The 16,392-nt window shown below is 39.1% G+C and overlaps 1 protein-coding gene across 1 annotated transcript in view; it reads right to left on the bottom strand.

Annotated features, from left to right (window-relative positions):
* The window catches only part of LOC124280109 (mitofusin-2-like), a 357,012-nt gene that overhangs the window by 85,533 nt on the left and 255,087 nt on the right, over window positions 1–16,392 (bottom strand). The window lies entirely within an intron of this gene.

Here is a 16,392-nt window from a genome sequence, read left to right on the forward strand (position 1 = left end):
TCCCCTAAAATCCCACTTGAGCTAAATCCACAGTGCACGTGCAAAAATGCTTACCCTACAATAATCTTTGTTCTAAGAAAATCCTATTTTATAAACAGAAATGCTCATAAAATCTTTATTTGTAAATATAATCTCATCCAATTTGACAGATATAATGGACTGTAGTGTACGTACTTTAAAAAGTAGAAAATAAGTATTTGCCTCACGTGCACATCCCGTTTTGTTCTAAAATTAGATTTCTAGGAAATTGTGACCCTGGGTCTGAATTTTGGCCTGAAACCTTTTCATGTGAAGTTTAATTGGTCTTATGCAGACATGAATGATTGATTGCCCTATAATTTATCTATCCAATGGTACCAAATAGTTGGAAGACATATGAATAAAAACATTTCATGTAAACTTTAAACTGAAACTGGCAAGACGCGAAATTTCATTGATCTGCATACCAGTCAGAAAACTGTGTTGCCCCCAACCCCATCCACTCGCTTTGTAATAACCAGTATGCATGAGTCTTATCACAATAATATTCATCAAAGTTACTGATAAGTAAACGATTTTAATACATTCATGGCAAGCTGAACATTATCTGAACGTTTTAATATAATATCTATACTTATAATTTCATTTCCACTGAAAATTGCAACAATTATAAAAGCACTGATACATCACCAACAATTATTTCGCAAAAATCCACGAATGGCTTAAACAATTCCCTGAGGCGGTTAACTACCACTTGCTCTTTTCTTCCATAATTGCTCATCAAGTATCATCTTCCACTTAAGGGGTCCTAAGATGCATAGCTTTTATCAAGTGTTTGACTTTTTGTCAGCGAATATTTTAACACGAACATTTAGCAATTAAGTTGAACAGCTTCCATTCTGTGTAGCTTACTTGGTTGGAATGCATGGAATACATATCTTGCCACAAACCTTTCTCTGCCAAGTGATTTGAGAAGGCCTCTGGAGGCCATTCACTGAAGCAAATGCAGTTACAGTTTTACAAAGTTTCTAGTTCGATGGACCAATTTGATTTGATTGTATCACCATACATGTTATAAGAAATTCTTTAACAGACCACGTTCTATCAAAGGGAAGGGTAGACCTGCAGATGAAAAACTTAGCAGAGCTTTTGATGATTTGTTTGAATTTCTGGAACAAAATGATGAATGTCAGTATTAAACAGAGGATCTCGTGACCAACTGAGAGAATTTCATGCTGATGGTGAGATTGAATGTAGTGAAAAAAATCCTGAGATCAAAATTGCTAGATCACCTTGGTGATGGTGTTATCATTTCTGGCATTCGTGGAAGGAAACCGTTATTTTGCATTAGAAATACAGGCCACAAGATGCATGGTATTCTCAGAAGTTGGGGAACCCTGAAGAAGAATGGTTGAGCATAGTGAAAACAGCTGCAGATACGGGAGGACATCAGGTCAATGCTTTGTGATACTGACCATTACACTCCTGCTGATGATGCTTTTCATAATCACATGATGAATGTGTCTAATACTCCGTGTTTTGGTCGAAAGGATTACAAAGATAAAAAGGGTGACGTTGCTACAAAGCAATGAAAGGCATATGTTATTTGTCACCAAATACTCTCAGCAACAAGAGAAATATAATTTCTTTCTATGATACAACTTGGTTTAGGCCTGTATATTCACCGACAAATTGGATCTAAGCACCTTCTGGATGATACGTTAGCCTTTAGCCGATGCGGTCCTAATCCTATGCACCGCGGCTCTCGGCTAGTTAGCCTTGGGAGTGTGTTCATCATATAATGAGGCTATTTCCTATGAACATTCTGCAGGGGAAAACACCAAGGATACGCCAAAACAAACTACTAGTTGATGGGAAAACATACATGTATGACCGTAATAATGACAAAGTTGTATGTGTGAGTGACCTCTCCAAACAGGACAATCCGCATCCTCGATCAGCTGATCCAACAAGTTTGTTTACATCACAGCCAAGGGAGAGCACTCTAAGCCTTAGTCTCAATGAAAACATGTGATGTTCCGGCCAGGGCCTGTACAATTGCAACATTCTCAGCTGGAACGTCGAAGGACTATATAAACATGTAAGTTCGAGTTATTCTGATCTCAAGCAACTATGTGAACGATTTGAGATTATCGGATTATGTGAATCTTTCGTTCGTGACGCAAAAGACTTTTCCGATTACCTATGTGGCTACGATACTTACAACAGTGTTCGTCCTAAACAGCATAAATCCGGCCGATACAGTGGGGATACGGTGATTTCGTAAACTGAACCAGTTCGTAGACGCGGTGAATTCGTAACCCAGACTGTTTCGTAGACGGTGATTTCGTAGACGTGTATTAATAATTGAATAATAGTATATATTAAGTTTGATTTTTACTTAGAATGTGTATAACGAAGTTGTTATGTTTTGTTTTCAGTGATACAAAACTAAGGGTAGCTAAGGACACAAGAAAATGTGATTGAAGAGTGAATGAATATTTTCCCGTATCTTGTCTAGACTTGTTTTACATGTCCTTTCCAATAAGTTCTTATCTCCCCTTCCATGTGTTATCTCCCTTTATCAAGGACACTTCCGGGGGGGGCGTTGTTTAGCCGATACGCTGTGCAGCGCTGCGATTCTATTGGCTGAACAACGCCTCTCTGCATGCATCGCAGCGCTTCGGCGTGCAGCGACTGAGAGAGGTGCTTCCTGCGTAGGCGAGCGACATTCAAAATGGCGTCACGGCATGTCATTCTGCAAGGTAACAGAGAAAACTTGTCTGCTCTTCTGTGACCAATAGGGACAAGTTTTTAATGTTGAGCATGCAATTCAAAATCATTGCATGGAATATCTTCTGCAGCTTCGTGTGCCAAAAGTGTGGCTAGTATCGGTGATGTGTTTATATTGGACGACGCCATATTGAATGAAGCGCTCACACAGCAGTCCGTTGCACGGGAAAGCAGGCAGCGTAGCGCAGTGAAGCTTGCAAACTTTTGCTGAACAACGCGCCCCCGGAGATCTGTATAATTATTTGGTTTTGAGCAAGCAGCGGACACTAGACACTGACCCAAACAACGCTAACGCCAGTTGAAAGCTAAAGTGTACTATGAAGATAGAACGTTCATTCAGTCCGATATCACCACATATCCCCGGACTGTTCTCATTGTTATGTCAATGCCAAAGTGATTCCTTCCATACCAACTCAGAATATGAAACAGAAACCAGATTATGATGTGTGGGTGTCCTTGTCAAAGGTTACAGGCCGGGTACATGCTGCTGGTTGCAACTGCACTGCCGGGTAAGTAGATCTAATAAATTACCGATAATCATATTATCTGGCAGATCTAAAGTATGAATTCCATTTACTGAAAACAAACTATACTTGTGTATATACGATTGTGATGAATGTTCTGGACTTGATTCAACTTTGAATGTATAACCAAATAACGTTTGAGCGTTCGCTGTCGGCATATGTAATACAGATGTGTTCCATTTATGTGTGCGGGACCGTATCCAAGTAAAGCGTATGCCTACAGTGTATTGTTTTACCTCATTTGATATGGAATTAGGGTTTTTTTTTTACATTTTCAATTTGACATTCAGTGAACAATTTATCTGTTTCAGTGAAGGAGAATCTTGCAACCATGTCGCTGCTGTCCTGTATGCTTTGGTTGACATATCACAAAAGAAAATTGAGGGCTTACATGCATCTACTTCACAGGAATGCAAATGGAACCAGCCACGAAAACGTAAATTGAGTCCTGTTAAATCACAAGATATGACATTCACAAAACACAAGTGGATAGAACATAAAAAGACAACAACTATAAGGCAAGATGCTACTAATGCTCCTGATAAATCGATTTTTCATTTTCAAAAAAACATCTCCGGAAGTGAACGTCAAGAGCCGTTCTATCTCTTCTTGTGAAAGAGTTCTCAAGGGGGTATAATAAAGCAGGGGGAGATAAGAACTTATTGGAAAGGTCTTATTTGTATATTTAGGGTTACTGTGTGACTGTGTGTGTAATTAAGATGAAGCGTCGTAAAATGTAAAAAGACAGACAACATTGTTATGGAAGAGTGATAATGTAATATATTTATGATCAACAACAACTTTCACAACAGCACGTATCACAGTAGTAACACAGTATCACAGTATCACAGTCACTCAGTGACCACTGGCCCATTTAGTTTGGACACGGTAAGAGTTGTTGCTTGGAAATCGTCCCATAATCTAAAACATTTATCCGACTTGGCACGCTGGCCAGCATGCTGCCTTCTGTCCGGCTGACCGTCTGTGACCAGTCGAATCTGCAGGGGCAGCAGGTCAGCTTCTCGGAAGAGGAGGGGAAGCAGCCTATAAACAGGTAGGCAACGTCGCCCGGACAGCTGGTATAAGCGCTTGTGCCAGCTTTGGTTGATGCAGAAAGATTTCTTCCTACCTTCTTGGGGTTTATATACCATAAGTGTGTGTACAGGTAAACTTTGTCAGCGGATTAGACAAAATTAGTCTACTCATCATAATTTGCCGACTGTTTTCATTGTTGTGGGAGGATTAACAGGTTTCACTGAGTTGTTGTGAATGTGGATTAACAGTTTTCACTGAGTTGTTGTGAATGTTAATTAGGAAGTGGTGAGTTGTTTTGATTGCGAAATACTCTGTGTGGGAGATGTAAGTGTTTTCTTAAGAAAACTTTCTGCTACTTCTCTGCTGGTCTGTGTAGTTAAACGTTGAATGACGATACTTACCTAATACATATCTTTTAATTTTACACAACTGAATTTAATATATTAGCGGGCCTATGATTTGTCGGAATTTGTCGGACATGGACCACAGTGAAGCATATTTTATTATTTTATTATTTAAGGATATTTTCACCGCCGATCATACTTACCTGATATATTTTATTTATTTCACAAAATGCAAACACTTTTCGTCGATTTTCTTCATCATTGAGGATGAACTTTTCCCATTTTAATAACGTCTACGAATCCACCGCTCAATCCGTCTACGAATCCACTGGATTTCCACGTCTACGAACCAGTCTGGTCTACGAATTCACCTACAGCCATACAGTGGCGGTGTGACTGTGTTTATTAAAGATGGTCTTGTGCAACATGGCAATGTGACTCGTATCTTTGGTGATTTCCAGGACTGTGTAGTTCTACACCTGAAAACCTCATATAGCACTATTGGGAAAGATCTAATTCTGATGTTTTTATATGTATCTCCTCAAAACTCACCTATTTATGATACAATGGAGACAGATGGGATTACTCGCCTTGGTCAATATCTTGAAGACAGCTATCATGATACCTATATAATTCTCGCAGGCGATTTTAATGCCAGAATGAGCGACTTTCTTGATTTTATCCCAAATGATAATCTTACTCACATCCAGGATGACTGTGTTGACTATCCAGAGGATGTATTTAATATTTATAGAAAAAGTAGAGATAAGTGTTATAACTCTTATGGTATCAAACTAGCAAATCTTTGTTGTACTTTTGGAATTCACTCACTTAATGGTAGATTATTCGAAGATGCTGATGGTAACTTTACATGTTCTACATATAATGGTACAATCGTCGTTGATTATATCTTAGCATCTTCTGATTTATTTCAATATTTCACAGACTTTAAAATATACCAGTTTCACCTGCATTCGGCGACGTAACAGCGATTCGCGGAACATATGTAACCATGCTATCGTAATAAAAATATTTTACATTCAAGATAAAGTACATTGTACGTTAGCCAAGGTGTTTCCTCTTACTTTTTTTATGATTCTCTTGGCTTCGTCGGTTGAGCAAGGCTGCCATGACCGTAACGTTCTATATTTGGCAACTTGAGCACTACGTCACCAGTTTTCGGCGATAACATTATACACAGAATATCTATGGTGTTCCAATGTGGATATAATTCATCCAGACAAATTCGTGTCTTCTAGTCACTTGACTTCTTCTTCCCCTTGCTGACTTCCTTATCGGCCTTCCGTTTCTCTGGATGCTGTTTCTTGTGCTCGGCTATCCTGTCAACAACTGCCTGATCTGTGATGACTTTCACGCCAACGATTTTACTGATGGTGTTCCTTGGCTTGTATGTTTGAACATTTCTCAAAACTTCTCCACCCCGACATTCCAAGAATGTGCCTGCAGTATCCAGTCTGTCATTGGTGTCCTGTACGAGCGTACCTGTTGAACTTGAAACCGCGGGTGTCCGTCTAGAGAAAGATCGGGCCGGCATTACAGCCAAGTCATCAATCACTTTGGGGTTGAGGGGGAAGATTCCTGATTTCGTGAAAGAGATGACAAAATGTTAACAGGAGTTAACGTTGAGTTGAAAACATGACTTCCTATGCTGCATATATCATGCTTTCCGATAGCTTTTCCAGAGTTCACTCTTAAGAATGAATGACATGATCGTATCCATGTCGTCTCGAAAGGCCCGTAACATCCGATGTCCAGTGGCTGTAGGAGGTGGCTTGTATGAGGGGGAAGAACAAATAGGACGATGTGATTTTCCCATGCCCATTCTATCAATCCAAGGGAAACATGACTCTTGTGTCCGTCATAGAGGATGAGAACGGGAGAGTCGGCACTGCGTGATGGCAAGTGTCGGACCAGGTGCGCCATATAATGCGTGCTGAATACTTCCGTATTAGACCACCCTGTCTCTGAAACTGTGCCTCCAGTACCGGGTGTAGCTCCTGATAACAGCTCATCTCATCATCGATGTCCAGGAAATACAAAGTAAGGGGAACGCTGCCACCAGCTGCGTTAACAGCGGCAATCATTGTTACCGTTTGTGATTTCCCAGATGTCACGGTCTGTGGTTTGCAATGTATCCCGGCGACGATTTAAAGTGGTGTTACATCAGTTGATAGTCTCTTTTCATCGATATTAAAAATTGCCTGGGGTGAACCTTGAAAGTTGTACTTTTGCATGACGTTGGAGAGAACTGTGAAATACCGACTGATGTTTTCTTTGGTGGCTGATCTCGCCCTCGCTGCTTCAAGTTTCCTCGGTTTCTGTACTTTAAGTTCCGGCCATCTATCTAAGAAACTGTACATCCATCGAAGACTTAAAGGATGATCTCTGTCTCTGTGTCCTTGATTGACAGCGTAATCGCTTGCAAGATTAATGGTCTCCTGGCAGATAACCATAGCCAATCTCCCCATAACTCTGATATGGCTCGCTGAAAAGGATTCTTCTTGTGAGGAGAACAGAGGCATGGGACCCGACTTGACAGTATCTACGCTGGTATTGCCCAACAAACGATCCTTAAGGGTAGAAACCGGAACCCCCCACCTGGCTGCTGCTCTCTGTGCGGACACATTTTCTTCTACCACTAGTCTGTAAGCATTATCTAGATCATCTCTGGTGTAATTGGACCTATACGGACAGCGCACAGTTGTATTTGTCTGAAAGGATACAAGAAACACCTATCAGAAATTGTTTAACGTTACGGAGAAATTGGATAAGGATGGCCCGAAAATGTTTCCGTAGTTTTTTAAAAGAGCGGTATCTTACGTCACAATTCACGTGATATAATGTTGACAAACATCATCGGCTAGCAGACGATGCAAACGAAGATTGATAGTCGGCTCATTTACTATATTTACACAGCTTTATAATGAGGTAAAATAAAGTATTAAGAAAATTCATGTTATGATTTAGGTACTGCTCTTTTTTGGTTATTCTTACCTTCCTGATTTCCATTTTTGAAAACTTTTTTCACGGAGCGAGTAGACGTGACCCCCTTTCAGGAAATTTGCATACTGACCCCTGACCTCGCGCGCGTTCGGGCGAAATCACACGAGAAGTACAATTGCCGAAAACAGGAGAACGCCAAATTCATGTTACGGTGGGATACTTGATAGAGATGACTCTTGTCATTTTCCTCTTGCTTTCACCTTGACAGTGGAAAATCTTGGTAATGTTCAATGTCCAAGCCACCGAAATAATTGTAGCAACAAGAAATCTATGCAAAATAATGTAATCCATGGATAAAATATGTGTGGAACAGCAACTCTGTGCAGCCATGTTTAAATAAGTTTCAGGATGTCTTTCTCTCTGATTATGATCAGTTATATAGACAATCAGAAGAAAATGTAATGAACTGTGTCTCAATATCAATAAACATGTACCAGACTGCAGCCTGTGACTTGAGGAAAATTCATAAACCTAACCAATCTTTAATTAACCCAGCTGGAGATTTGCAACCAACGTGGCGGAACAAAGACTTAGAGTGTGCTAAAGGAAGAAAATATGCAGCACTGAGGCTGCATAGAACTTTGGGAAATAGTTTTGATATTTATAAACAGCTACGTAAAGAGTTTAAATCTCTCTACAGAAGTAAATAGACAAGAATGCTTTAATCAACAAAAAATGTAACTGGTTAATTCGAGAAATAATCCCAGATCCTTTTGGAAAATTCTCAGAAGGGAAAAAACCCAACTCACTATCTACAAACATTAGTCATGATGATTGGTGTGACCACTTGGAGCACCTGCTCTTCATGCAAAATGCTACTCTTGATTATTCAACATTATATTTTGTTGACCAAAACACAGAAGTGGTCTCTGACAGTTGTATAAACAGACCCTTCTCAGCATTCTCTTCCCACAGAGGTTACTCCTGTCATATCTTCCTACGTAACCTCTGTTCTAATACGGCCCTTTCATGGTGTGAGCGTTCAAGACTTGTGATTGGAGACAATCAGATTTAGTTGTGCAATCAGCAACGTTGTTTCAAAAGTGATCATTCGCAAGGCCTCGGTAATTTCCGTATGCTTCGAGAAAACTAAACTTCTTCCCCTGCCCGATGCGCAAACGTTTCTTCTAGACAGAACTCAGTCATGTTATGGCGGATCAGTGGCGTCTCCCTCGCCCTCGTTGACAACGGACAAGCTAGCCATTAAACGTCTTGTGTGTAACATCAACACAAGTCCCCGGCAGATGGGGGATATTTGTGGCCCCACATTTGCTTATGTTAGTCAAGTTGAATCTAAGTCGATGTAACAGGTGTTCTGATTGGATAGAAAGAAGGGAGATAATTCGTGTTGCGATCTTTTGCCGCTAGGGGATCTTACGAGAACCGGGAAATATTGCCGTATTAGAACAGAGGTTACGTAGGAAGATATGACAGGAGTAACCTCTGTGGGAAGAGAATGCCTTCTCAGAGGAGGAAGTACTCTTGGGGCTAAAAAATCTTAAACTAAATAAGTCACCCGGACCAGATGGATTGCAAAGTGAATTACTTAAAGCAACTAAAAATTACTTAACACCTCTCCTAACAAGAATATTCAACTCTTTCTTGAACAATGGAACATTCCTCAAACAGTGGGGCACTAGTATAATCTGTCTCATTCACAAATCTAATAGTATCCATGTGACGGATAACTATAGAGGAATATCTCTTATTGACTCATTCTGTAAAGTGCTTTGTGCTATTCTTAAAAGTAGACTTCAACGCTGGTGTGATATAAACTCTGTCTTGTCTGAAACCCAGGCCGGTTTTCGGCCAAACTACTCAACGGTGGACGAGATATTCTGTTTACAAGCGATGATACAAAAGTATTTATCAAAAAAGGGTGGTAGAGTGTACTGTATATTTGTAGACTTTAAAAAAGCCTTTGATAGTGTTGACCATGAAGTATTACTTAAAAAGTCTAATCAACATGGGAATCAAAGGGAAATTTCTTAATCTAATTGTCTCTATGTATTCTACTCTATCTGCTTGTGTTAGGACAGATCAGGGCCTATCCAGGCATTTCATGTGTAATATCGGTACCCGTCAGGGTTGTATCTTGAGTTCGTTGCTTTTTGTAATCTTTATAAATCAGTTATCTCAAATGTTTGATTGCAATGGTGGTAATGGTATCTTTATTACAAATGAATTCCCCAGTGTTGCAGCCCTCCTGTTTGCAGATGATGTGTCGTGTTTATCTGACACAGCTGTACAGTTGCAGATGAAGATAAATGTGCTCGAGCAATTTTGTAATGATACAGGCATGAGTATAAACTTGAGTAAAACAAGAATTATGGTTTTTCGTAAAGGTGGTCCTCTACGCCACTATGAGAAATGTTTTTTTAAGGGCAGGAAAATAGAAGTAGTAAATGTATATAGATACCTAGGTGTTGTGTTTACACCGTCTCTCTCATGGACTAAGGCTCAGTGCTGTCTTTCTGCTCAAGCACAAAAAGCTTGTATGTCTTTGTATAACTATCAAAATAAATTTGGAGCAATTTCAAGTTTAGATATATTCAAAATTTTTGATGCAGCTATTTGTCCTATCCTTTCTTATGGAGCAGAGATCTGGGGCACATCATACTGTAGACAGATAGAAAGTTTACAAATATACTTCTATAAAAGGTTTTTGAAAGTTAGTAAATATACCAGCAATGTTATGGTGCTGGGTGAATGTGGCAGAGTTCCCCTACAATATCAGTACATGTCTAGATGTGTCAAATATTGGTGTAGATTGCTTCAGTTAAATACTCACAGGTTGCCATATCAGTGTTATCAAATGCTTATGTTATTGGATAAAGCTGGTAGAAATACTTGGGCCACATCTGTTAAAAACATTCTGTATCAGTTTGGTGTTGGTATTGTGTGGTTATCCCAAGATGTAGGTAATGTAAATTTATTTATGTTTACTTTCAAACAAAGGTTGTATGACAGTCTATGTCAAGACTGGCATTCTTTAATATCCAATTCATCAAAGTGTAATGTATATAGTAAATTTAAGTCATTGCTGAATGTAGAAAGATACTTAAGCGTAGATATCCCATATTATTACAAGCATGTCATTTCCCAATTTAGGTGTAATAATTTCAGCTTAGCGGTTGAGTTAGGTAGGCACAAAAACATCAATTATGCTGACAGGATTCGTACTTATTGTTGTGTTAAAGGCTTACATTTAGTGGAGGATGAATTCCATGTTCTCTTAATATGTGAGAGATATGAAGATATTAGACAAGAATGGCTTCCTTCATGTACACTTGCTAATCGCAGTTTTGATGCCTTTATTGGGATTATCTCTTGTAACAACACACACACTTTATCTTGTCTTGGAGGGTTCCTCCGTCATGTAAAGAAAGTAAGAAGCAAACCTGATATTACAATCTGTAACTCATTATAGTCACAGTACTAATACCATGTACAATATGATGTTACCATTGTACTTGCATTTCTGTATCAATATCTTAATATATGAGAGATATGAAGATATTAGACATATACACTTTTAACCAGTCTTGAAAATTTTAGAATGCTAACTTCTTGTAATAACATAAACACATTAACTTGCCTCATACGTTTCTTCTGTCATAGAAAAAAAGCAACAAGTAAATCTAATATTAAAATGTTTTATTTATTTTATTCACAGTACCAATAGTTAAGCATTTACAACACGATGTTACCTCTTTGCCTGCACTTGTATCAATATGTTGACATATGAGAGACATGACATTTAAATTTTTGACAAGAATGCCTTCTTTCCTGTACACCTGTTACTGCAGTCTTGATAATTTTGTCAGGCTAATCCATATTAACTATTGTCTTGAGAATTTCATTATGGTAAGTTTTTGTACCAACATAAATACATTAAATTGCCTTGTACGTTTCCTCTGTCATATAAAGAAAGTAATAAGTAAATCTGATATTAAAATGTGTAACTCAACATAATGCAACAACATAATCATAATAATTTGTCTTGGACATCTCCCTTGTCACATAAAGTAGGTAAAAAGGAAATCTGATATCATAATGTCTTATCCATTATATATATGGTATCTAATACACTCAAACATGTATAATGCGATGTACCAATGTTTCTGCATTTTGTATTATGGGCCTTTGGCCTAGAACTACAGAAATAAATCTGTCTGTCTGTCTGTCTGTCTGTCTGCAGATCATGAGATTGGTGAAAATGCCTTCATGCAATTTGTCTTTGACAATGCAGATTTTAATGTTCGCACACTTGATGGATATGGCACATTTCATAGTATGGGTGGAATCATGTGTGTCACACCAGGTAGTTCTGATATATCTGATGTTATTAAGCGTAACGAGGCTGTTTCAGCAGACAATGTCAGGTCCAAGTCAACTGATATTTTGACTTCTTCATTTCAGAGCAAGAAAGGTTTGCTTGGATTGACAGTTGATGACATTTCCAATGTCAGAAAGCTGACCTCTTCTAGCTCTGTGCATATTCTTTTGGAGACGCTTTGGATGAGTGGAGTATGGTTGAAATTGGAGGACGCTCCCTCCTGGAGTGGATACATGGAGTATGCCAGAAGGGTTGACAATTATGAAGTATCCAAAGAGATCCCATTCAACTTGCAGGCATGAAATCCAGATGCATATATTCTGTCCTGTCATATTCTGCCGATAAAGGCAGGAAACATGTACAGAAAACATGTTTTGTGACATCTGTCCAACCTCTTTATGAGAAAGCTGTTGATATTGTAGCTTCCCACCAGAACAAAAGTACTAGCTTCAGTTGTTGTCAGAGTTGGTGCTTTCCATCTCCTTATGTCTTTCATGGGTTCGGTTGGTTATATAATGATGGCAATGGATTGAAAGAGCTATGGTCACTCATCTATGCCCCACACTCTACCGAAAAAATGTTGACAGGTCAGGCTTATGCAAGAGCATTGAGGGCTCATACTTTGACACAGTTAGCAATAGCTATTATTGCCTTGCAGAAGGTCAGCCTGGCTGAAACAAGTAAAGCTTGTCTGGAGACTTTGTATAAGGATGTTCCAACCAACCATATGATCCCTGGTGAACTTCCAGCAATTGCCAATGTCACAAATCTTGTCGAAAAACTGACTGCAGTTATGGAATTTGAATCGTCTCAAAGCAGAACTGGCAAGTTGTGGTGTCAATATTTTGAGCAAGTTTCTTTGATACACCAGTTCATTTGAGGTGAAAGGATCGGAGACTGGGATCTTCATCTTGATGCTGCCTGCAAGATGATACCATATTTTCATGCTGCAGGACATATTGCGTATGCCAAAAGTATGTTCAACAGATGTCACAACAGGGGATAGTATGCCCAAGGATGAATTTGAAGCTTCTACCAGATTTGGTGGTTTTACTGTTAGGCGAAGTGACCAGATGTGGGCTGGCATCCGGACAGACATGACAATTGGACAGGTTCTCATGCGGGCGATGAAGACATCCAGTGGTCTCACTCGTGGACAAGGACTGACAGTGTGTTGGCGCAATGGGTCTTGGCAATGCCTGGTTGTACTGAAATGATCCAGTACTTCGAGGAATTCTGTGGGACGAGATTTTGTGGTGTTCATGAGCACCTAGAATTGAGAGGGACGCCAGTGATGTTAACGAGCTGATTAAATGGCTGTCAACTCATTCTCCATTTGAACAAGGACAGGAACTGCTCTCCTTGAGTAGTGGAATTGTAGGGAAAGAAGACATTACTTGCGATTCTGCACGTGCATTTTGAGATTCTGCTATGAAGAATATAGTTTGCAAAAGCTTTGGAGATCTGCATAGTCCAAGAAAAAGCAGAGTACTCCCCCTATCTGCCATGAACAACTCAATCAAAATACAGAATGAGGTTATACCTGTCAATATCATGCAGCTTTTTCATTGCATCCTGTGCCTCATGAAAACAGATAATGACTTTTTATCCTGTTTCAAATGTTAACTTTCTCCGTGTCCTCTATCACTATTAGATGAGTACTGAATGCGAAAAACAGAAATATCTGTCATGTACTCTGTCATTGATACTTTGTAAGGCAAACAAAGCCTTCCACATGAGAAGGAAGTTCCTCCAGATGCTGTGTACATAGCTGATGGTGGATACTTGCTGAGAAAAGAAGTGATATGGCTCCAAAGCTGAACATACAATAGTGTTTATGATGCTTATCTGACATAAGCAATAGACACTCTGGAAACAATTGTATCATTGTGTTTGATGGGTATGGCGACTCTGTGTCAACAAAAGGTGTTGAACAGAGTCGGAGAGCATCCAGATATCTAAGCACTGATATTGTTTTCAATTCTGAAACACCACTGGCAATCAAACATGATACATTCCTGTCCAATGGTAAAAACAAGTCACATTTTATAAAGGCTCTGACACAACAATTTCATGGGCTCAATATCCCAGTGATAGAAGCCAGAGCAGATGCTGTCCTTGTCATTAAACAAACAGGTATTGATTGTGCTGATAATGGGCACAAAGCCATTGTCACTGGGACTGATGCTGATTTTCTGATGCTCCTCACCCATTTGTGTGCTTCAGAAAGATTGTACTTCCTTAAAACTGGGAGCGGAAAGACTGTTGATCAACATTTCGTTGTTACGGCAAACGTTGCCAGAGAGCTTAATTTCTGAGTTACTCTTTCTCCATGCCATGACTGGTTGTGACACTACATCAGCCTTGTACAGACAGTGAAAGAAAAAAGCTGTCATGTTGTTCACAAAACAATTGTCAAAGCGTTCCATAATCAATTATCCACAAAGGATATGGTTGCATTTGCACCAGAGACATTAATCAACATGATCAAATTCAATTGTAAAGCAGGGTGTGAACGTATGTGTGGGTGCAGAAAGGCAGGATTGAAATGTTCGCGTCTATGTGGATATTGCCACAGTAGCTGCTGCAATTCTAACACAGTATACTTTGCAGAGGAGGATGAAGAAGATCATGAACTATCATCTGATGAAACATCTCAGGAATTGTCTTCCAACGACGCTGATGAGAGTGAAGATGAAGATGAGCCACAGCCTTCACCTTCCTCCAGACTGACAAGGAAAAGAAAATTATCTTTTTAGATTTTTAATCATACGTGTTTAAAGATGCCCTGTTACATAATCTGTAAATGGTGTTTGATAGTCTTGGTATTCTGTAGAATATCGCGATTTTTTAGGTGCTGTCAGGTTGAGTTATGATATTTTCTTGAAATGTGAGTAGCAAGGGCGATAACTCTTTTAAAGCATGGAAATATGTGATCACTTAAATGTGATTTTATGAAATTATAAAATTTCACTTACTTGATCTTTCGGTGTAAAAAATCAAATTATTGCAATTGTTGGGACATTTATTGAGTTTTCATTGACTTCTAAACATGCCACCAAATTGCAAATTTTCAGTTTCAGCCCTTATTGCTTCGTTGTTATACGAAGCTCTACACTTATTATCGAAGTCTTTCTTGGATATGCCCTGCAAAAAATGTGACTTCTGGATGGGTTCAAAATACACTGTAGTGATAACAATAAACATACACGTTGTCGTATTCATATACTATCAGGAACAAACACCTCTACAAACCTCCGAGTGGTCATTGTTATTCAAAAGAGTACCATTTCATTTAAGTACTTTTATTTATCCAAACATGTGAACCTAATCAGCATGAAGTATATTAATCAAGGATTGTCGGAAAACCAATTGAAGGTTATTTCCTAACCAAAATACGAGCAGGATTGTATCCAGCCATTGTAGGCCAGTCAAATAAGCACAAAGGTCGGAAAAATGATGAAGAAATGAAACTTGGCATATATGTTCCACATACCTTCCTACCTAACATACTAAAAGTCCTATTAAATCCCACTACAGCTAAATCCATAGTGCACGTGCAAACATGGCTACCCTATGCAACATTTTGCTAACATAGAAGACCAATCGTGCTTGATAAAATAGTCACAACTTCTTTATTTCTGTACATAATTACATAAATGTTTGACAACTGAGTGAATAATTTTACAACGATGTCGTATTGGCCACAGTCGGTTTACTCATGACTATCTGCTGAAAACGGATGGGGATGGACCCCCCATGTGTGCCTCTTGCGATGAGGCACCATCAAGCATATTCTGCTTGACTGCGTGGACTTATCATCTGCAAGGGACTCACATTATGATGCAACAAATCTGATAGGTCTTTTCTTCCGCGTGAGCGCTCATCTGATAGGAAGGGAAGTTGATCTGTATCATAAATTGTAACTGTGTAATATGACTAACAAATTGCCTACCTTTAAATTTAGTGCTATGACCTTTTCTGTTTTAAACGACAATGTAATGAATATATGTTTTTGAAATAAAATTCATTTTCACTCCGTACTTACAATGTTTATTAATTCAGACTTATTCTCGTCACTATATGGCTGGAATAATGCCGATGTGACATAAAGCCTAACTCAACTCAACTCAACTCAACTCAACTACTTTCCAGACGGAAACTGGTGTGGATGACACTGCCAGAAGCTTCACGAAGTTCTCGAGAACTTAGCAAAGGTGACTGCAAGTCTCAACCTCTGTGTTCAAAGAAGTGCATTTGTATATTTTTCATCTTCTTTACACATCGCTCTGTAACTGCAATGGGAACTGTTAAGCGGGACTTAAGAAGCACAGAGATCGATGTTTGACAACAT

This window comes from Haliotis rubra, unplaced genomic scaffold, assembly GCF_003918875.1.
Source record: "Haliotis rubra isolate DU_JTF1 unplaced genomic scaffold, ASM391887v1 Scf260, whole genome shotgun sequence".
In the NCBI taxonomy this organism is placed as follows: domain Eukaryota; kingdom Metazoa; phylum Mollusca; class Gastropoda; order Lepetellida; family Haliotidae; genus Haliotis; species Haliotis rubra.